This window comes from Pezoporus flaviventris, unplaced genomic scaffold, assembly GCF_033815535.1.
Source record: "Pezoporus flaviventris isolate CSIRO_AGI_PZ_B2104156 unplaced genomic scaffold, CSIRO_AGI_Pfla_v1 ptg000007l, whole genome shotgun sequence".
NCBI classification, from domain to species: Eukaryota; Metazoa; Chordata; class Aves; order Psittaciformes; family Psittacidae; genus Pezoporus; species Pezoporus flaviventris.
The window spans coordinates 76,114,470-76,131,572 of NW_026892555.1; the positions used below are offsets into that span (position 1 = coordinate 76,114,470).

The window sequence follows — 17,103 nt, forward strand, 5'->3', positions numbered from 1 at the left end:
TATCCATGCTATTTTCTCCCTTAAGTAACAAGCTCAGCTCAAGACATTTGAAACCTGTCTCTGAAACTGACAAAAATTTCGTACTTCATTAAACTGGTCACGTTATCAGTGACAGGTACATCCTCTAAAGCGTCGGCAAATGTTCTCAGGGTGAACACTTTCAGGTTGCTTTCAACTAGCAGACTACTGCAAGCAGAAATGCTTTCTGGGCTGTTTTCCTACTCCCAGCCATCTGTTACAGTGGCATCCAGGCAGCTCAGAAATACTTACGTTTGTTTCATTGATGTATATGTGCCAATGCAATAATAATAATAACGGGTTGGCATGAGCAGGCTGTCATAATCCTGCAAGGGCCATTTCTCCTATTGGAAGTCTTAAGGAAAAGACTGCCAACTGCCTGCCTTATTTCCCTGTAAGGCACTTTGGTACCATGGTGATGAATGCACAGAGAGGACCAAACATTGCTTTGCTATCAGATGAGAAATAAGAATCCTTTCAAGCAAGGAGGAAAAAAAAAAGGTCCATAAAATTAAAACGCTTAAAAAGTGCAAGAACATCTTTTCACTGCGTAGTCTGGCTGTGAAGCCCATTTACTATTATTCCTGGCTTTATTTGCCAGGATAACTTCCATAAAATCTATAGTTGACTTGAAAAATAAATAAAGAAAAAATCCTGAAAAGACTGCTCTGCAATGGCACTATACCAAGAACAGTGGTCTCAGGAGGAGCATTTAATAAAAGATCAGTCAAATGGCACTCTGTGTACTGTGTCAGTGAAACGCTGGGGTAGGCCACATGTGCTATTGAGCAGTGCACATTAGGAACATTGAACACTGGAGAGAATCACCATCATGTATGCATCTGAACAGAAAAGCCCATTGTTTGAAGAGAGTCAACTCTGTGGAGCATGAGTGGTTTATACTGTTTGGTTGTTAACTGTAGTATGGGTACAGATGCTCTCCCACTGGTCCCCTGGGAACCTTTGTTCTTGTCAGGCTTTTGAGCAATTTCTCCAGGGAGACAGACATCCTGGTGGAAGGAAAGATCTATTGCCTTTGATTAGATTTGCCTTCCAGTTCACGTTAGTGTCCTCTTGCACTAAATACAATCCATTGAGAAAGGGGACCATCAACAACAGGAAGAAAGTGGTGGTGGTTGTGGGTTTATGACTGGAAACCAACAGCTGGTTTTGTGGCAGCTGAGAGGACAGCATGGCAACTTGCGTACTTGGCATCAAGGCAGTGAAGCTTGATGCCTGGGGAGGATACTTGCAAGTGCAATAATGAACTTGCATGTATGTAGGTATGCTGGTTCTAAATGGTGGGAAGGATAGCAAGGTAAGCTTAGAATAAGGGCTGATTGTTAAGAAAGAGATGTCCAAGACATCTATCCTGACCTTTTTCTGAATACTTCAGGTTTCCTGGGAGAGACCCTGGGGGCAGCTTGAGGTCCTGAGTGACAGTGTGTGGAGGGAAAGAAGGGATTTATGCCTGTCAATACCAGAAGACAGGAAGAACCTGTAAAGGACAGATGAGTTATACCTTAACAGAAACAAAGCCAATTTCCTGGTGCAGGAAGCCAGGGCTGAGGGAGCTGATGGGCATGGAACATTCTCTTTTTACAGGCGGTACACTCATCAGAAGGGAAGTGGCCAATACTCACTAGGCCTCTGAAAAGTCCAGAAGGGAAATAAATAGCACAATGACAATGAACATAAAAAATCAAACTGCCTGCAATGCCATTACTGAGTGACAGAGCAAGGGCAGTACTTGCAAGTACATCTACATCAACACTAGAAGTCTAAAAATGGCATGAGGGAGCCAGAACACTTGGCATTAAATGGCAATCCTCATCTGTCCTGCACCTTGGGGATGCAGTGGGAGGAAGATTATGGTAGCTCTGCCATGCTATCCACTTTACAGGAATGATAGGGTAGGACATATAGATGGGGGAGTGACAAGGTACGTGAAAGACTATATGAACTGTAATAGAAGAAATATATCACAGGAAAGAGATTCAATGTAGTATCCTCGTGGGTTGAAATACTGTGATGGTGCTAACACCACGATCAGGCTGATGATAACATTTATGAAATGCAATCTCAGGTCAGAAAACCTGAGAATTTATGACTGGTGACTCTAGTCTTAAGTTACCTCTACACAGAGTGAATAAATGCATCATCAGGATGAGACACAGAAAAAGAATTTTCAGGAAGCACTTAAATAACCTTTTCCTAGACTCCCCAAGGGGTGTGGGATCTGGTTCATGATATACTAGCTAAAGGGCTGCTCTGTAATAGCACCCAGAGAGCTACTAGGTTTAACACTACAGTGGGAAAGAACAAGCCAAATAGCATCAAGCCGTAGCTATTCAATTGCAAATAAGAGAGCTATGTAGAAATGAGGGAATTGATCAGATGTATAAAGACCAATTCAAATGCCTTCCAGGAGCCTGGAGACTGTTCAAAGATACTATATCAGAAACCCAAGTAGATGGTATAGCACAAGTAAAAAAGAGAACAATAAAACCCCTGGACAGAAGCAGAAAATAGAAAAGACTCAACAGAAAAGTCAGGGAGGTTACCATTGGGAAGGGCAGGGGAAGTCAATACTTAAAAATGGAAATACTCAAATGAGAACAAGAATGGCCATAAAGCAAGTCAGGTCAAATGTAAACAGGAAATTCAGAGGGCTAAAAAAGAACACCTTGGAATGGATGCATTGATCATGATGACAGAAGAAAAGTTATGTAAATGATCAAAGGCAGGAAGCCCTAGGAATTGGGATGTGGTTGGATGATCAAGGTGTAAAAAGGACATTCAAGAATGAAAAAGCCATAGCAGAGAAGCTCAGTTAATTCTCTGCTTTTCTGTTTGCGGATGAAGATGGTGGGGAGATGCCTGCTCCCAGCCTGCTCCATGTAGCAGATAGGTCAGAGAAACTATCTTGATAGAAGGTAAACCAACAGTAAGCATTAGCTGAGACAAGTAAGTCAATGTTAACAAGTCACCAGGACCAGTCGATGTTCCCCTGGAAGTCAGCTGGGAATGTGGCTGTGCAACATATCCCATACCTTGACCAACAATGCTGCAATGCTGCACTGTCATGCACACATCTGCCGGGATGAGTGCCATCCCAAAATACAGTGCAGAGGAGGTTCTGGGAACCACAGACTGGTGAGCTCCCTCCCACCACTGTAAGAGGGTCTCTGTTTTAGAAAATAGGATCCTAGAGGATGGGATGGACACAGCCAGCTGTGAAAGAGCCAGCATGGCTTCTGTTATGGAAAACCTCTGCTCCAGACTGCAGGACCTCTGTGGGAGTGTCAGTAAGCATGTGGGTAAGGGAGACCCAGTCGATCTCATACATTTGGATTTTCAAAAAGTATTTACAAGGTTCTATGTCAAAGCTGTTTAAAGATGCTTAAAGAAAGCAAAGGGTTAGCTTAATGGAGCACCTCCCGTATGAAGACAGGCTGAGAAAGTTGGGGCTGTTCAGCCTGGAGAAGAGAAGGCTGCGTGGAGACCTCATAGCAGCCTTCCAGTGTCTGAAGGGGGGGCCTATAGGGATGCTGGAGAGGGACACTTCATTAGGGACTGTAGTGATAGGACAAGGGGTAACGGATTAAAACTTAAGCAGGGAAGTTTAGATTGGATATAAGAAGGAAATTCTTTCCAGTTAGGGTGGTGAGGCACTGGAATAGGTTGCCCAGGGAGGTTGTGAATGCTCCATCCCTGGTGGTGTTCAAAGCCAGGTTGGACGAGGCCTTGGGTGATATGGTATAGTGTGAGGTTTCCCTGCCCATGGCAGGGGGGTTGGAACTAGATGATCTTAAGGTCCTTTCCAAGCCTAACTATTCTATGATTCTATGGTGACTTCTTAATGGAGTACTGAAGGGCTCACCTAAGAACCAATGCCGAGATCAGTATTTTTCAATAGCTTCATCAACTTTCCAGGAAAGTGACACTGAAATCTTCAGAACCATGGAGGTAATGAGAATCTTTCCAGTAGCAAAATGCCATCCTGATGGCTAGGACCTTGTAAAACTGTGTGTCTGTGTGGTGGGAGTGGAGACAGATGGGCTTCGGTGTAGATAAATACGTTACACATCTAGGGGGAAAATAACCCACATGTCTATGATGCTGACCTTGGAACCTGCAGTTATAACTCAAGAGGGATCTTGGAGCCATCACTGACAGCTCTCTGAAACTGGCTTTTGATGGCTGCACATTTAGCCAACAAAATGTGAGGAACCATCATGAATGTACAACCACAACAGTCTTAAGTAATGTGCTGTTCTGGGTTCAGCAGTAGCAGTCATTTTTCTCCTTCTTGGTAGCTGGTGCAGTGCTGTGTTTTGACCTTCAGCCTGGGAACAGAGCTGATAACACCGATGTTTAGTCTGACCAAGGACTTTGTGAGTCTCATGCTCTGCCAGGGAGGAGGGGAAGCTGGGAGGAAGCAGAGACAGGACACCTGACCCGAGCTAGCCAAAGGGGTATTCCATACCACAACACATCATGCCCAGGGAGGTAACTGGGAGTTAACCAGAATTGCACTCTCTTCTCGGTCAGGCTCATTTCAGCAGGTGGTATTATATTATCTTTCCTTGTTGTTTCCCTTATCATTATTATTATTGGTGGTAGCAGCAGTGATTTGTGTTACACCTTAGTTACTAAACTGTTCTTATCTGAACCAGTGGGAGTTACATTCTTTTGATTCTCCTCCCCACCCCTCCAGGAGCTGGCGGGGGGGAGACGGGGCAGGGGGGACAGGGAAGGAAAGAAAGAGGGCAGGGGGACAGGGAATGGGGGGAGTAGAAACTGTGTGGCTGACTGGGTTTAAACCATGACACGTGCACAGTCCTGTTCCCTGCATCTCAAGAAAGGGCGCAGTAGAGTCAGAGGTGGTTTAGCAAAAAACAAGGAAATAAGCACCTGTCTTTGTAAGAAGACACTAATGGAGGCTGGGGCTTCAGTTCGGAGATGTGGGAGGTTATTTCACAGGTTAGCTATGAAACTTACCACAGGCAGTTGTTGGTTCAAAGACAAGTTCATGGACTATGTAGAGGTAACAGAGGCAATATGCAGGGATGGATCTTCAACACTGCTATTGAAAAAGTATGATTGCTGAGGAAGTGTGAGGAGAAGGGATCATTGAAAATGGCCAGGCTCACAGACTACTTCTTACCTTGTTTCATATCATCACCAAACTTCATCAGGGTACACCTGATTCCATAATCCAGATCATTCATGAAGACATTAAACAGCATTGGGCTGAGAGAGGGACAGCTAATAACAGCTCTTTCTCCCTTATTTGCAGAGGAGCTTAGAAATACAATCCGCATGCATCCTAGAGGTCCCTCCTGCAGGAAGGAGATGAGGGTTGGATGTGCCTCCTTTTGCTGTAGGGAAGGGTTTGGCATTCCAGTGGGGACTGAGATAAGACTCATGATTCCTATGAAAAACTGCTTCAGTGACACTGGGGCCTCCTCTGTTCTTCATGGTTTTTCACAGTGCATTTTAAATGGAAAGAAGTTAATACAACTATGCAGGAAAATTCTTTAAAGGGTTCTTGCAACTTTTCTGCCATGTTTCCCTTTTTTCCCAGTTGAAAAAAGAAAAATAAAACAAGATCTGGAGAGTGGAGAAGGTGGCACAGAGCTGCTATTGCCAGCACACACAGGGACTCGAGCACCACCAAGACAGGGAACTGCATCGGGTGCATCATTCGTCTGTTCAATGTTGACTTTTGTTAGTCTCTACAGTAATGTGAGAAAGATGAAAGCAATCTTTTGTGGCCTCTCTTCCGAAAGGATTGAACCTCTTCCACTGCTGCAGTTATGCATTCTAAAGAATATAAAGTTCAACGGGACAGACTAGTCCATTAAGACAAGAGCACTGAGTTCTTCCCATTAAAAAGGAAAACAATCAAAACCTGAAGTTTGGACTCATCATTCAAGCTGCAGTACCAATGCACTTTAAAGTAGACCGTAGTAAGAAAATTAATATTCCTCTCCCTTGCCTTGGCACTCCTCCAATTGCATATTAAGCCTGCGGGCTTGTAAAGAACAGACTTTCCACAAAAATATACATCACATGTAATGCTGTATGTGAGGCTGATTCTTTGGATTAACATATTAATTTTAGTCCCGTTGATCAATGATCATGTCCCTTGCTGTTCTGTCACTCTCTCAGGGATGTTTGCTTGCCAAAAGCAGCCATCAGTAAGCAAAATGTTGCTAAAATGCTGTAAAATATCTTGGGCTTTTGTTCTGGACTTCAGCCCGTATTTCAGAAGAGGAGACTTTTCAGTGTGGTTGAGGGGTTTTCCTGTTGATCCTAAGGATAACCAGGCTCTAGGCTGGATGGATAGCACTTTCTGCTTTCCCCTTCCCAAGAGTCCCCATACTGTCTTACACCTACAGAAATGATGCAGAGGAAAAATTAAGGTAGTGGACAAAGCTCTACTGCTGAGCATGGAGCCTGCTTATCTGCCCAAATAATGGAAGATGCTATCAAGGATGTACATGAAAAGGCCCTGGCACAAGGGAGCATGTTGGCACTCAGTCCACAACATTGTGTCTACTGCGACAGGGTATTTAGTGCAATTCCCATGCAAAAATAACTCATGCTGATTAGACGGATCAGCGTCACTCTTGATATTCTGTATGCTGCTCTTCTTCCGTTCCATCATTAACTGCTTTGAGCTTGTTTAACTGTATTAATAACGTGCAAAAAAGGTTTTGATTTACACAGCTACCTTCTGTCATGGTTTAAACCCAGTCAGGCAATTTGTTCACTCACTTCCCCCCACTTCTTTCCCTCCCCCTGCTCCCAGAGGGACGGAGAGTCAAAAAGAATGCAACTCCCACGGGTTGAGATAAGAACAGTTTAGTAACTAAGGTATAACACAAATCACTACTGCTACCACCAATAATAACAATGAGAAAGGAAATAACAAGGGAAGAGAATACAACACCTCACCACCAGCCAACCAAGAACTCACCCCCCAAGCCGGACCAAGCACCGACCGACACCTCCTCCAACCCTGCAGTCTCCCAGCCCTTCCGGCTAACTCCCAGTTACATCCTGGGCATGACGTGCTGTGGTATGGAATAGCTCTTTGGTCAGTTTGGGTCAGGTGTCCTGTCTCTGCTTCCTCCTGGCTTCCCTCCTCCCTGGCAGAGCATGAGGCTCACAAAGTCCTTGGCCAAACCAAAACATCATTGTTATCAGCTCTGTTCCCAGGCTGAAAGTCAAAACACTGCACTGCACCAGCTACCAAGAAGGAGAAACATGACAGCTACTGCTGAACCCAGGACATCTTCTCAATATGAACATTGTAAAGTTCATTATCATTTACAGAGTGTGGCTCCAAGTGAGAAAAAAACTTGAGGTCATGAATATTGTTAATAAAGCTCTTGATGCTGATGAGCTGGACTTCTGCATTTAGGAGCCAAATAAAAAGCAAGCCTAGGTGAATCAGCATATGCTGTACTACTGAGCTAGCTAGATCTCATACAGCTACGCTATTAATCATACAAGATGTCAGTACTGAGAGGAGGTAAAGAGGAAAAAAGGGCATTTGTGAGCAGGCGACAAATCCAAAAGTTGTCTCAGTTCAGCGGGGGAAGGTCTGCTGGACAGAGAGGCTGTTATCTCCTTTAAGATTACACAGGGTTTATGACTCCTGGATTCAGACCATCAGGTCCATTTGTTATTCCTCTGACCTTGCACACAGCTCTGCCTGGAATGCAAAGGCTAACCCTTGGTGCTTCTCAGCTGAAAATCCTAGAGGCTTGCACTCAGCTGGAGCTTAAACCTGGCTGTGGACAGGCTGCAGAGCAGCAGTGCAGAGGGGCAGGTAGAGACCCTACGCATGAAAAGAGGAGCGCAGGTGGCATGGCTGAGAGGGTCCCACAGAGCGGGTGCCAGAAGGAGCACGTGAGCTGCCGAAAGCAGGTTCCTCTGGCTCCGTGCAGGAAGCCTCAACACTTCCCACCCATATGGTGCCTGATCTAACATTAGAAGCATTCGGCTTGTGCAAAGTACCAGCTCAGGGAAACGTAGCAAGGCTGCTCCTAGCAAATGTGAAGTTCTTCATCCACTTGCCCCCGCATGCCATCTGCCCGGTGCAGCGCCCATATGAGGGGAAGCTGGAAGGAGTTCCAGGGCTAACAGCCTAGTGAAAGCAGAGAGAGAAGAGTGGAGACTCTGTCCTCGAGACTCCTGCCAGCTTCATTTGCCAGCCCGGCATCACAACTGGTGTCCGCGCTTTCTGAAACACCTGCCTTGGTACTGCTCACTGAAGGCTGGTTTCTGTCACAGTGGCAAAGAGCTTGGCCTGTCAATCAATCACTCCTGTGTCCAGAGCAACACTGATGCGTCAGCTGAAATGGGCACGGTGACTGGCCTGAAGTCCTGGCCGTGTCTCTCTGCTAGGCAGAAGTGCAGTCACAGTGGATGAATAAAGGTGAGGTGGTCTTTACCACGGTGCACAGACTTGTGTTTCTCTAGCTGTGGTTTTCCTTGCACGTTCTGCCCCATTCCCTCTTTTTACCTGCTTGCCTCAGGGCTCTTAGTGAAAATTCTCCCTTATTAAAATGTTTGCTCACAACTCAAGTGCAGATTCAATCACAGATTCAGGAAAGTCAGATCACCTGCTTTCTGCACAAAGATCTGAAACCCAGGAGATCCAGCATTAGGCAGCAGCCTCCACTGGATTCTCCCACAGCCTGGGTTGGAAGCAGAAGGGGGATTTCCTATACAGGCCCCTTAGCTCTGCGGGGTGCTTCAGGCTTCCCCAGGGCTGCAGGAGAGATTGTTTTCCACCTCAAACACACATTCTGCAGTGTAACGGGCTGTGATGGAAGCTGGATTTCGGTGAAAGCTGTCAAGGTACAGGTACAAGGTACTCCCAATAAACTGGACTGAGCTGCTTCCAGTCAGCTGGCTGTGGTTCACTTTGTGGTGGGTGACTTCTGAAGACAACTTATCCCCATGACAGAAGTGTTTTTGCTTTTTCATAGCTGCCCTACAGAACACTGTATCACGAAAAGAAATGGTCTGCCCTGTTGTCTTGTTGCTGTTGGGGGCTATATTTGAATTTAAGGCAATTTGTGTGTTTGCCATTGGATGTGGAGAGGAGCTGGCATTTTCGGTGAGGCTGATGTGCTGTCCATGAAGTTTTACAGCTCTGGTCAAAACTGTAACAAAGTTTTGGACGTGAGAAGAAAGCTCTGTCTCCAAGTGAGGCACTGAACTCAGCTATAGCAAAAGCAAGCAATGGTTCAACCCTTCTGAAGCCATTCTGCATGTACCAGGTCCTTGCAAAGATGAGTATCTTCTGTAACAGAATGGATAGGAGACACTGTTGAAAGCAAGTTTAAAGATTGATGCTGCCCAAGGGACTGATCTGATGACTGAACCAGCAGGGTTTCTTTGTATTTGAGTCTCCAAATACGGGACTTACGCAGACAACAGGTAAGAGGAAGAGGAAAGCAATCAGGTGATAGCATATCCCATGTTAACCAATGGTACTGAGCAACTAAAATCCTGTTTGAAAATAATACAAATTATGTTATGCCAACCTCAGGTATCAGTGGAGTCAGAACCCTTCCAAGAAGCTAAGCTTTTAGGGAGAACATCCCCAGTGTTGTGTGTCCCTCCAAGCTGTAGAATGGACCCTGGTCCCTACTGTAAGATTTATTTTTCCTTCTGTCTGGATACATTTACATCTTTCCTGCTGTAACCTTGACCTGTAGCTAAACTCCAGCGAGGGCTCCTAGGAAGATGGACAGATGTGCAAGAATGTGGAGGCTTTCTGCAGTATCATCACCTTTGTCAAGGAGGAAGACAGTCTTTTGAAACCTCTTGGATACTCATTCATAAATTGATGCTGTTGTATTAATGAAGTAAGTTCAAGTTTAGTCTTCAATAGCTCCATAAAATAGTCATAGCACAGTAGAGAGATAAAAAAAAAGCAAAAGCCCTGTGTACATGATGACTAAGAACTAAAAGGAACTAAATCAAATAAATGACATCTACTTGAGAAGCAGCCATAGCTGAAAAATGCTGACATAGCTATAGCTAATATTTTCTGGAGGCATTTGGTTAGTTTATACAAATAGCTCACCTGCTTCTTCAAGGGACTATAAGAACATTAAGCAACTACTTTGTATATTTTATCCTCTAACGATCCATTGGGACTCATCTTCCAGTTGCAAACCTTTATACATTCAGTATGCAGGGGTCTTGGACTGTACAAAATCTCCTCTCTTTATCATACTATGATTTTCTTTTCCTCCAAGCCATGCACGCTGTGCTGTATTCTTTTTGCTCTGATAACCTTGAGAGGTGCTGTTAGGCAACTAATGACTTAAAACAGGGAAGATAATCATGTGTCTATTCCTGAGAATATTCTGTAGAGATTCCTTTTGAGATAGTAGCCAAGAGTTATGAATTCCTTGGTCATGCAGACCTTGGAAGCATCCCAGTTGTAACTGGAACACAATAAAACTGAGAAGCAAAGATTTAATTGAAGATGCAAGGTCTTAGCAAGAATGGAATGCTGATGAGGGAGGAAAGCCCACAGACTGCTCTCATAATGTTGCTTGTAAACAAAAACAGAGCAGGATTTGATCAGGTGTATCGAGGGAACATTTTAGTCTTCTTCTGGTAGTTTTTTGTGTGCAGGTTTGGAAGCCCTAGGGGAAAACTGTTCATAAGAGCTACTGACCACATGGGCAGGCAGGGCATGGTTTAACTGGATACTCCTGACTCATGATTTAATGGATCTGTATGACCTTCAATCCTACGCCTGGTGATTTCTTGCCCTTGCCACTGAACATCAAACAACTGAGCCAGTAAAACAGGATTACTTCCTCACAATCACTGAGCCAGTAAAATATCATACAGAATAACAGAGGATTTATTTATTCTCTCTGCTTGAATGATTTGCTGTTAATAGCTGCAGCTGTCACAGATAGGCTTATAAATGGGCTTGGAAGTTCAAGAGCCTGCATGCTGGAATGCCTGGCTTAAGCAAGCATGCAAGAATGTGAGCTGTGATCTGCTCCTGCTGACACAAACTGCAGGAAGACAGACATCTAAAAAGTTATTTTGCTATTAGATTTCCTTTAGTTCATTGCTACAGTTATCAGGGGGCTTCTTTTACTTGGAGTTCAATCTTGTAGGAGGGCTGGTGCCAAGGAACAAGGAACATAGATTTGGGAGCTCTGGAAGCTACTAGACAGCTGAAGATACCCTAGGAACAAGGTGATACAAGCAGCAGCAAAACAAGTGTACAGTGCAAGGGTATATAACCATCAGCAAGAACAGGTGGATTTCCAAACTATTCAGTGCTTGGTGACCTCCGCTGAGACATGATGAATGTTTGAGGTGGGCTGACTGCAGTTTCTGGCACTAATTTCCCATACACAGGACCCTGACTAACTTAGGTATGCACGTACAGCTTTGGCTGTAATCCCATTCAAAGTACCTCACCTATTCTTAATGGCTGTAGTGGGATCGCTTATTGGAGCTATGCCACAGTACAGGAAAAAAAAAAAAGTGGATGATTCACGGGGCCAAAAGACTGAGTCATTTAAAATAAAACTTCAAAGGCATTTAGCTGATTTCTATATTTAACTGCCTAGTAACAAAGAATTTGAACAGCCAGCCTATTAACTAAGAAGTAGGCACCCTCTTGCAAGCACTTAAACCTTCAGAACAGTTCTGGTCAGTTACCTGAAAAGCACCTGCTCTCAGGAGAGGACTCTCTGCTCCAGATTATGGCTGAAGATTGGTACCCAGACTTTGCAGTAAGGAGAAATGTTGCATTAGATCCTGTTGATCAGTTCTTGGTAGCTCCTTGCTAGAGAATTGTGGCCACAGCTGAGCCACCTAATCTTCATTTTGTGTTCTGTAAGTACTGACTGGATTAAGCCATGACTGCCCTGCTCCTCCCCTCTCCTATAAAATGCTGTTTTTCTGTCAGGAACTGTGCTGTAGGAAGAACTATGGTGACTTAGGTATTGGAATCTGAGTCAAGGACAAACCAGCGTAACATGCTTTCTCTCATGCAGCTATGGCAGGCTTGGCTCAGCTAAGCAGACAAGTAAGCAAACAAAAATAGACTGAACAATGAACTATGGGACTTCTGACACTATTCAGCCAATTTCTAAATCATATGAGTATAATGGACAGAGCTCTGCACCTTACAGGTTACTGTTCCATTCTCTGTGGGACAATGGACCTTCTACTAGCAGGACAGCAAATGCAGCTGGCAAGCATCCTACATTAAAGATGAAGAAAGATGATGCCATTTACCAGGCACTTCAATGTGGAATCAATTTAACCTGTATCATTTGAATAAAAATAACAGACCGGGTTTATCACTGGTCTATAGCCAGTTTCAGGTAATTTCAGTTGGCTTTGCTTAACACTTAGTGAAAAAAAAACTAACCTTGAAATAATTCTTCAGCTGCTGTGTTTTGGACATATGCACTTCATCAGCATAATTTAGCTAGAATACGGCAACTTGAAGGGCAGTATTTATTGAAATACCATGCCTACAAGGAATTAAGTATGACTGCACCTATGAAAGATGTCAGAAAATGTCTGGATTTTGAAGCACCTCAGTGAATATTTTATCAAGATTTTCAGAGCATGTAATATAAATGAACACACAGTTGCCCTACCTGTTAAGGCATTAGTGGTGGTTAGTGTAGCAGAATCGTGCAAGACCAACGACACTTCTTGCCCAGGAAAAAGAGACTGCTTTCACATCTGTCAAGAGCAGATATTTAAGGGTGGACAGCTACCCAAACCAGAAAAAAAAGAAGCCAACAAACCTATAGATGACTGTATAAACCTTGCCAAACCATTAACAGCTGTTGGCAGGGTTAGGAAATGTGAAATTGGTTTTGTGTGGTGGGATTTGGTTGAAACACAGTGATGTAAGGCAAACTGACCTTGAAGTTTACAAGCATGTCCTCTTCACTAGCTTAAAAGAGCCAAAGTAACAGAGGAAAGTGAGGTAAGGACACCACGGTTGGGCCTCAGCAGGTATTTGGGGCTGCACCTGTGTGTATTTGCAGAGCCTGACACTAGGGCACTGCAAAGGCCAAAATCCTCTCCGGAGCACTGCAACTCATGTGCCACAGATCATATGCTCAGGCAGACTCCTTTCTCCCTCCCAGTTTGCTGGAAAACATCCCTGGAGCTGAGTGCTCGCCTGTCCCGCAGTGCTCTTCTTACAGGGCTCTTACTCTTCTGAGGTGCTTGGTTTACCCATTTGTTGTAAAAATACAACTCCTGTTGGTGTGGTGACAATGCACTGAGCCACTTTGTTTTGTAAATATCTATCTAAATTCTTCCAGGCATGCTTTAATTATTAAATCATAATTTAAAAATAAAGTTTCTCATTGAGCTGGCAGAATAAAGAAAGAAATGTTCCAAGGAGAAATGTATCCGGCAGCAAATTTCATTTTGTAAAACATTAGGTTATTCTTTGCGGCCTCTAGAGCTCATAAGAAATGTAAAGATTTCTTTTGTTTCCCCTCTTCAACCAATAGCATTTGCTGCCATTAATGATGTTATTCAGGTTACTGATTGTAATTCCTACCCAGACCTGTTTCCTGAAGATCCTTCAAGAAAAGAACATTAATACATAAAGTCATATGATGATGTGAATATGCACTTCTTCTGAGTCCTGGTACACGTTCACTTTTGTCTATAAACATGATCCAGGAAGAGCAAACCTTTTACTTCCATATCCAAAGTTACAGAATTTAACACTGTAAATTCTCAGCAAAGAAAGAAAAGTTGAAAAAATAAATCCAGTGAAGTGGGAAGCAGATAAGGATCCAACACAGGAAGTGTAGTGAATGTTAGAAAATATGTCTCAAAGTCAGACTACCCTTTTCCTTGCATCAAAGAACTGTACAAAGACATAAATGTTTGTTTGCTAATATTATTTAAAGCTTGTTCAATGATCCCTTTTTGCTTTTGGGAAGAGCCACATAACTACACTCAAAAGTGCTGACTAGTTTTAGGAGAGTGATTCTACCCCCTTCCTGGTTCAGCTCGCATTTATTCCCTCTGACTTTAGTCTTGATATCCTAGACATATGCAGAAATCCTTCTCCCAAAACTGGCTACAGGTTTCCCGTTAGTGTTTCTGTAGCTTCTGAAATGCCAGTCTACTGCATCTTATGGGGTGTAGTGTGAGATGTGGTAGGAGAAAGAAGTTTCCTCTGGGTCAGATCCCTAGCTTGCTCTGACACATGAGGTGCCATCAGTTGGTCATCTTAACTATCCAGGCTCTGCCGGCTGCTGAGGATTCAGGATTTGATGACAGCCTGGTGACTGCTACTCTCCAGCTGCAGAAGAGCGGTCAGTTGGACTAAAGCAATTAAATCAGTAAGATTCAAAGCATTTAAGATACACACTTCATTTTCAGTCAGGTGTGCCCTAAAGCTTATCTCTAGCCTCTCATCTATTACAGGTCATAACAGTATAAAGCCACTTGGGTCTCTGAAGTGCAGTGCTCCATCAGCAGCTTTATGCAGGTAGTGTGGAGGAAGATGACCAAACCCCTGAGCAGATGGAGCCCATAGCACAGGATGCCTCAGTTTTAATAGTTCAAAAATAACTCTTAGAAGTTGTTGCAAAGAATCTTACTCAGATGCCTCTCAGCATCAGATGTCAGCTGGGCAATGGCCCAACTCCTTTATGTTTCAGGCCCTTGACCTTGTGGAAACCAATTAGGGATCAATAACTCACTCTTAAAGGGAGTGCTCACCTTAAATAGATCTTTACCTGTTGACTTGCAGCTTCAGTGTAATAAGCTGTTTGGATTTTTTACATATCTGAGCCTCCTGTGTCTCTGCCACTCTACAGCCCCTAGGCTTCTCTCTCCTTCCTAACCTCTCCCTTCCAGATAATGGGTACATCTTTTTTCCCGCTAGTACCACCTGGGTCGCTTTTAGGTAATTTAAGTGTACAGAACAGATGCACTACTTCCAAAAGGAGATGGCAGATACTCTTACCAGCTTCATCAATTCTTTCATTCTGCTGATTCATTCTGCAATAACCTGACACAGCACTGGGACCCCTTCAACATTCAGCTACTGCTGGATGGACAGGCACGCAGAACCCCAACTTTGTCCAAAACAAAACTCCTTCCCTATCTTGTCCAAAACACAACACCTTTTCTATGCTGTTTCTCAGCCTTTCCCAATATGAATGCACCAGCTTGAGATCATCTTCTCCTCTGGGAACAGCACACCCACTGAATTGCAATCATACTATGAAATTCTTGTTCCAGAGTACCCACTATATCCAGAGACTGTCTCTGGTTGCCTCTGGACTTTACTTCCTTCTCATTTGGATCCCAAGAGCCAGAAAATGTGAGGTCAGAGTGAAGGAGCATAAGCGCAAGGCTAGGTCACAGCTGGAAGCAGTGACCTTCATTTCCTTTAGGAAATGAAAACTGCCCTTAGCTATCCTTCATACAATCTTTAGGATTTAGTCAGGGAGGTAAAAGGCTAAACTGTAACACTGTTAAGAGTGTTTAGTAAAAATACTGTCAGATGCTTTGACATAGCTGGAGTTACCTACAAGCTGTGCAGACTGCAGCGTTGTTGCTGAATACTGCAGACAATCTGCATACTGGTTCTTAGCTACCCTTTGCTAGCAATGCTCCCCCTGGACCCACATAAAGATACCAATAGCAGTTCATCTCGGGGAAGTCCGGTGCCACTCCTAACTCATGTCAGCGGCAAGATCTGCTTTCTCACTGTGCATGAATGTACTCTTACTAGGCTTTATTTTCATAGTAAACAATTCTGGGAAAGGCTTTCCTATGCCCTCTGCTGGTTTTCCAAGGCACCCAGTTTCAGCTTAGAGTTAAAATCTTCCCGTAAAATACCAGTAGCTTCCATACTTCTCCATTTTCTTCTGATTAAATTGAAGGAAGACATATAGAACAGAATCATATGTACATACATGCCTCCTTCAGCTTCCCTGTGAGTTGGCAAATGACTACCAATTCTTATTTTTGCTTGCTTGCATTTATTTGAGAACTAGACTGTTTGGGAAATTCAGGTAATCCCCGTCTTTTTACAAGCAGCAGGCTCTTTGAGCAAGTGTGCACAGAGAACAGAAGTTTCCTTTGCTTGCCCTTTCACACTGTGGAGAGCAGCAAACTCAGCCTACCTTCAGACTGAACCTTACAGACCCAACGTCATCTGTCATCAGACCAATTATCTCTTTGTAATTCTGCCTTCACTGCCAAGACTCCTTTAACACCTGCCTCTAGGACTTTAGCAACTGTACTAGGTTACGCAAGACTTTTCCAGGATAATTGTACTGTCTTTAATGTAAGTTTTGGATATCCCATGCCTGTTTTCTAAAAGCTCCAGACCAAATAGCAACTGCTCTGATGCTCACTGCTGACTTAGACTGGTATTCAAAGCCGTTTCAGCAGGCTTCAAGTTAAGATTCTGATTAAGAAATCTAACCCTTCTAATTCTACATTTTTGTGGCATTTCATTTTGCTCCATGCGTAAAGACAATCTAACTTGTCCATGAGTATAAGACCCTTTGATAGTAATCTCTAACTCCAAAGAATGAGATACAAGCAGTTCAAGGGCTAGATGTTGAAGCCTGACAAATACAAGTAGGATATACCCTCGGTGCCAGAAATCCATGCCATAACTGCAAGTTGGGCCAGGCTATAAGTATAATAAAGGATACAATGCCTTAAAATCCACATAGTTTCAGTCACATAATTAAGACTAGATCTCCTTCTAACTTTGACAGTAAAGCCAAATAACCCAAACAAAACCCACTAGAAAAAAACTGAAATGTGAACATACACAGGATGCACCTCCATTGTGAAATGATTGCTTTCCTAAGAGTCCCATAAATATCCTGCTCTTTCAGAAGCGCTGATATGCCAACAATACTACTTTTCCTGAATTTACTTCTTAAGAAGACCTTAGTGGATTATTTTAAGAAGCCAAAATACAATGTTAACTGGCAAAGTCTCCTCCTGTCATTCCCATCGATATTATGCACACCCCGTTCACAAGAGAGG

General features: G+C 43.6%; 1 long non-coding RNA gene across 1 annotated transcript; it reads right to left on the reverse strand.

The window, feature by feature from the left end:
- Positions 1 to 14,436: 14,436 nt before the first annotated feature.
- Positions 14,437 to 15,460, reverse strand: LOC133267176 (uncharacterized). The gene is made up of 2 exons (XR_009742661.1): positions 15,213 to 15,460; positions 14,437 to 15,181 (listed from the first exon to the last, which is right to left on the reverse strand). It is a non-coding gene; the product is annotated as an uncharacterized LOC133267176 (long non-coding RNA).
- Between the last annotated feature and the right edge of the window lie 1,643 nt (positions 15,461 to 17,103).